This window comes from Adiantum capillus-veneris, chromosome 2, assembly GCF_014529385.1.
Source record: "Adiantum capillus-veneris isolate H3 chromosome 2, ASM1452938v2, whole genome shotgun sequence".
Lineage (NCBI taxonomy): Eukaryota > Viridiplantae > Streptophyta > Polypodiopsida > Polypodiales > Pteridaceae > Adiantum > Adiantum capillus-veneris.
The window spans coordinates 58,476,033-58,482,990 of record NC_140932.1 but is presented as its reverse complement, the minus strand read 5'-3'; positions in this window follow the sequence as shown (position 1 = coordinate 58,482,990).

The following is a 6,958-nucleotide window of genomic DNA, read 5'->3' as shown; positions in this document are numbered from 1 at the left end:
TATGACAAGAAGGTTTTCTACTTTGAAGTCAATCACATTCAAAGCAGCCCTTCCTGTTGAAACATTTTGGCTTTCTTTTTAAAGGTCAAAATAATTCAAGGTCGCACTCCCGCACCAACAATGGCTCCAACACACAAGCATCACGAAAAGAGAAGAAAGTTCACTACTTCCACGGCAAAGCCTAAGCACAAAAGCAATGTATGTTTTATTCAATCCCAAGATTACTCAAGTAGCCCTAAGCCATGAGATTAACATGAGCCTATATTTACATTTTGTAAAAAAATATTGCATCCACCTTTCCATATGTACAAGCACTACATCCAGATTCAAGGTATGCCCTCACTATGAAAAGAAGGAGATATCACCAAATCCGGTTCAAATTCATGTGTATCACCATTAGAATCCTCCAGATCCCAAAAATTCAAGGAGGTTAAAGCATAGGAGATGAGGCCCATAGTTCTGTTGAGATGCAAAGCTCAGCATGTACGTCTCTTAGATGACTACCACCGATAGTCATCATCATTGGCGTGTCAAAACGCAAAGATCTCCTAGAGCTATATAGGTTGAGTGCATTCTACTTCTTTGGCACGTTCCCTTGTGTGTGTGTGTGTGTGTGTGTGTGTGTGTGTGTGTGTGTGTGTGTGTGTGTGTGTGTGTGTGTGTGTGTGTGTGTGTGTCTGTGCATGCACGTGCGCCTACCAACAAACAATGTTACCTAAGAAAATTAGGTTCCCAAGATGGAAGCTTGGGCTCATTAACATGATCTTGAGTATAGGCAACGTAATCACAAGTTCATATGTAGAGCATTGCACACAAGGAGCACAAATGTGGATACTTTTCCATTCAACCATAGGCCCCTTTTATACTTGGCCTTTCACTAGTACATTGCATGTGTTTCTTCCCTTTCCTCTCATTCACTCTATCAAACTTGACCACAGACTTCAACACCCCCCCTCAAAGATACAATCTTTGCAACCACGTCCTATATGCCTACTTCCTAGTAGCATAGCCCACCCATGGTGCCCCAGATTCCTTTAGATCAAACCTCGATATGTGCACTCAAAACATCTTAAAACACACTTTTAGCCCTCCTAAAGGCTTTTGCTCTTGCTAGTCCCTCCTCCTGCTCTTCTTCTTCTTCGTGTTCCAATCAAATGTACAATTGAATCCACGAAGGATGCCACTGTGGAGAACATTAGTGTATCACCACTAAAACGCTTCTCCAAGGGGGGAGTAATGTCATGCCAACGGGCAAGGCCAAGGGCCAGAACGGACGTATGTTGCAGGCCGTGGAAAGTATACAGTGTGAAATATAAACATTCACCTCACTCTTGACACTTCTCGATGTATGAAACTAAAAGAAATTATGTACATAGTGTGATATATGTTGAACCGTCTACTGCGGTCATTATCATGTACATACCTATCCGGGGAGTCATGGACCTGGATGTGGTACATTTGCGTGCTTTTCCACTTGATAAGATTCTTATTTGGTTCAAAAATGTACATAGTCCAAGTGTTTCATGGTGGCACACTCATCGTGCCTATAAAGACTGATGCGGGCAAACACTACCAAAAATAGCAGCTAACAGGCGACGTTGCAGAATTGCATATGGAAAGTGACCAAAAATGGTATATTGATGAAAAATGATTCTTATCTATGCTTTTTATGCTTATGCAAGTGGTCACACAAATTTAAAGATTTTTTTGACTCCGTTTGGGATTTTTCGCATAAAAAATTGGAATATTTTGGGTCAAAAATGAGCTGAAAATGACCTAGTTTTGGTCCAAGTGGCAAAATGGCCCAAACTTTGACACATCGGCTCATATTTTTGTGGGTAAGAGATAGGGCTGCCTTTACAGAAAAAACCAATATTTTTTCTCTACTCTGCAATAGCTTCCATGGTTGCCCAATCTATGTGTAGGGCAGTCCCCCCTCTTTGTAATCTTGTATCTGAGCTTGTGAGGGAGTGAATTCGGGTTTTCCCTTATCAAAATGGTGTCTGGGCTTCTCTTTAGAAGATCATAAATCTCTGAAAAATCAGAAAATTATCGTCATGAAGGTGGAAGCTCGAGCATTCCTTTCAACTGTTTGACGTTACAACTATGTGATTAGGGGCGAGGCTACATGATACCATGAAAGAGGTTTGGGTTTTGATTGAGAATTGTGCTTGTATGAGCATTGAGGTTTCATGGTTGAAACTTTAGTGTTTTTAGATGGTATTTTAAAGTGAAATTGAATGTGATTTGGTGATCCTCTCATCATAACCTGGACTATGAAAATAAGCAAACTCCAAGAACGATAGGAAATACAGTTTGTGACTTTGCTGTCACGAACGCTCTTAGATTTTATGTCACCCCTTAGAAAGATGGTTGGTGATTCTGCACAAACACTTTTTCACAAAGTGTTTGTGACTCTCATCACAAACTCTCACAGCCAGAGGTTTTGCAACTTCCTAGCCAGACGGCACACTTTTCAACATTTCTAGTGAACCCAACGCGAAGCAGCTGGGGTGGGGGTTCAAAAAATTGTTTTGAAAGGTTTAATTACAAATTATTAAATCTATGGATCATCAAGAGCAACAAGGCATGCCTTTTGATCAAGGCACAATGCAAATGTTTCAAGCATTCGCCATGTTTATGCAACAACAACAAGCTGCAGAATGAAGAGAGGTGTCAGCAACCAAAGCCCTTCAAGTTATTGTGAACAAAATGTACCAATTTCAAGGGAAAGATGTCAAAAAGTTTCTTCGTGGTTATGAAGGAGATGGACCTATAACAGGTTCCAGAGGTGGACATGATTCGTAGTTTTTAGCTTATTGTTGTCCCCGAGATTAGAGACCATGTAAGGGGAATCAGAGAGGAGCATGGAGAAGATTGGGAGAAATTCAAATTGTCCCTAAAGGAGGAATACTTCATGGAGGACTATGAAAGGGTTATGAAAAGGACCTTCTTGGAATGGGCTACAAAGCCAAAAGAAGGACTTTCCATCACCGAACTGTTGAAAGAGTTTGAGTGGCACTATGCTCAACTATCAGGAATAGAGCGAGCAACTTTGGATAGTGAAAAGGCTGAATTGTTCCTTCAAGCTATAGGTTCTGAGCTCCAAGAAAAGCTAGAGCTACTCCTTGAAGACAAGAATACAGCACATGGTCTTAAGGCTGAGTGGAAAGAGGTTGAAGATACAGTCTCATTGCTTGCTAAGGGGCAACACCATAGGGACAAGATGGTGGTGAATGGTACTACCTCTCCTCCTAGCACGTCAAATATTCCACCAAAGCCTACTTGTGAGTCCAATAGGTGATAATTCAATGCTGGATGAGCTTGTTAAGGGTATGCAAGAAATGAAGTTAAAGCTAACAAGGATTCAAGAGAAAGAACAACCTGTTACAAGAAAAAAATCCCAAAGAAAAGAAGGATTTGTGCACACATGCACATGGTGTGATGGCACACACCATGGTAGAGGGATTGTGATAGCTTTAGTGATGCCTTAAAAAGAGATCTTTTGTTTTTTAAGGATGGCAAGATCCATCTGCAGGAGGCAGGTATGCTATTAGGAACTAACTTTGGAAAAGGAGGTATGCGAAAGTTAGTGGAGGATATGGCAACTAGTTATCATATTTCTATAGTGGAGGCTGCTACCTATGGGTCAAAGATAGAGCTAATTCCAAAGAAAGTATTAAAGTATACTCGAGATGATTTTGAGGAGGTTGATAGCTTGTGGCCATACGCAGTAGCCTCAACCCAAAAAGGGAACGTAACTAAACAGGTATTACATGAAGCTAGTGATTGCATACGCCATACAACAGGTTGGGATGACCCTATGGACTCTTTATGAGTGCATCCCTATCTTGAAAAATTCTACAACAATGAAGCAATTGTTGAAGAGAAGCATAGACATGAGAATGGAGATGTAGGTACTTCTACTTCAAAGAGGGTTACAAGAGCTGTGGAAGAAAGGATCTAGGACCTTCTTATGAGGCTCCACCACATGTGCCTCCTCCTCATAAGATTCATATGGAGGAGGCATCTACAAGGAAAAAGAAAGAGCAAGGAAAAGGGCCCTGCATACAAACTACAATCTGACATTGAAGCTGCAACAAACTTAAAGCACTTATTGGAGGAAAGGATTTTGAATAGAAAAGTTGAGTTTACCTTGGGTGAAGTTCTTGGAATTTCTAAACACGGGTTTCATGAAGAAATTATAGATATCATAAAAAGAAAGAGTCAAACTCTCACTGAGTCTATTTCTCCACAGTCTGAGGGTGAAGGGGAGACACTTGAGACACATGGAATACATGTCCAAGAGAGTGATTGTGATGAAAGTGTGGTAGCATGCTACCAGTATTCTTGAAGAGATACACATGCTAGATTTTCATATGATGATGATGATGATGAAGCCTCCTATAAAAGCCACTATTCCAACAGTCATTGAGTAAGAGCTACGACAGAAACCTTAGTCAAGGTGGGTGATCTTGAGGAGCCATATGTTGCATTGATAGATCATGCTCTGAGATCAATATTATGTTCAAGAGTCTTTACATGGAGGGTAAGCGGCTGATAGACACAGACCATGGGTGGATGATTAGAGCTGCAAATAACTCATCAAGAGAGTTGTATGGGGCATGTCCAAATGTGAAAGTGACGATTGGTAATGTGAAGGATGAGCAAAACTTCTTTGTGCAGGAGATGTCTACCTATCCTCTTATCCTTGGGCAACCATACATCACAACCGTTTGCATGGAAACAAAGGTCTTGGATGATGGTTCTACTTATGCTAGTGTAAAGAGCAGAGATGGGAAGCGAGCTGTGCAATTTTTTACTCTATGTGTGAATCATGAGAGGAACCACAATAGCCTTCGTGAGTATCCTCTACTAAAAGAGAACAAAAGTTCAAAGAGTACAGGGAGACAAGGGGTTTTAGCCATGTACCATTATGAAGCGGGATTGCAATGGTACAAGAAGAAAAAGATTCTCGCCTGACCCAAAGCGACAAGAAGCTTTTTCTAGGGACTAATAGAGCATGGGTCAATATGTTTTATGAAGCTTGAGGATATGAAAAGAAGTGCACAACAATATGTATATAGTGTAGGGAAAGGTATGAAGATGAACAGGACATGATTATTGAGGGAGATGATGTAGGCACAAAGATTTACACTACTGATCATGCAAAGAGTGGTCATGCATGTTTTCTGTCTTCACTTGAGTCCTTTTCAGAGAAACTATATGAGGATTAATGGATCTTGATAGGTCGCTACTTAAGTACTCTGCAGAAGTAGGATGATTGGACTGAGCAAGAGCTTAAGAGGATAAGAAGAAAAGCATATGGATACTTCTTGAGGGATGTCTACTTATGAAATCATCCTAAATGAAGAGATGGAACACCTTGCACGTAGTATGCGATAAGGTTACTCAACAAAATCATCAAGGAGTTCCATGAAAGTTTATCTGCAGGGCAACGAGGTGTATGGGCAACATTTGCCAAGGTAAAAGAAAGGTATTGGTGGAAAGGATGTATAGGGATGTGGCTGAGTTTGTGGAGTTTTGTGTGACATGCCAAATGTATTCAAATGTACGTCATTGTGATGGACTACATCCTACTTATCCATTAGCCATGCATTACAAATGGGTTGTGGACTTGGTCACAGTGCCTTTGGGACTTTGGCAAATGAGGTATTTGGTGCTTGCAATAGAAGATTTTTCTAATCAAGTTGAAGGGCATGCATTGAGGACAAAGAGTACACAAGCTGTATGTAAATTTCTTCTTGAAGATGTGATTTGTCTCTATGGGTGTGTGGGAAAGATAACTACAGATAGAGGAGAATTGGATGCTGATTAAGCAAGGGAATTTTTCTCTAGAATGGGTATCAAACTAGCTTTAACTTGTGCTTATAACATAGAGGGAAATGGAAAAAGTGAAAGAGGGAATCCTCCAATAATCAAAGCTTTATCTAGGGCTTGTGAAGGGAAGCTTGGAGAGTGGCCAAGGTTACTGCCATTTGCATTGTGGGCTGACCGTACAACACATAGTTCACTGGCTATATGCCTGTTGAATTTATGTATGTTCAAAAACCTGTGATGCCAATTGAAGACGTATTTCTTACATGGAATGTATTGCCATGGGAAGATGGAATGAGTAGAGAATACCTTCTTGCGCATTGCGCATACGGAAATTGGAAAGAAGGCCTGAAGACATTGAGCTTGCAAAAGCTCGACTAAAGAATGCAAGGTTGAAAAACAAAGACAGATTTGAAAAGATGCATAGGCTCATACCAAAAGACATTGAATAAGGTGATTGGGTGTTGGTGTACAATAAAACCAACACTCTATAGTAAGGAAGCTTGAAAAGAGATGGTTGGTCCTTATGTTGTCAAACATGTGCATGGAAATGCAAACTACACCTTGCATGAACTGGATGGGACAAAACTGAAAATTCCCATTGCAGGAAAAAGAGTTAAATTATTCAAAAGAAGACGGAATGCTGATCCATTTGATTCACAACCAAGTGAAGAGGATGATGAAGCCAACTATATGCAAATGAGGATGAAAGTGAGAATATGGCATCTGACCATGAGTCTTAATGCTCTACAAATGTTGTTGTGGCACATACGGGAGGATGTGAAGGTTTAGAGGGGGTGGATGTAATGCCATGGATGTACATAGTGTGAAATAAAAACATTCACCTCACTCTTGAAACTTCTCGATGTATGCAAATAAAATAAATCATGTACATATTGTGATATATGTTGAAGCATCTATTGCGGTCATTATCATGTACATACCTATCCGGGGAGTCATGGCCCTGGATGTGGTACATTTGCGTGATTTTCCACTTTATAAGATGCTAGCTTTTGTTTGACAATGTACATAGTCCAAGTGTTTCATGGTGGCACACTCATCTCGCCTATAAAGACTGATTCGGGCAAAAACTACCAACAATAGCAGCTAACAGGCGTCA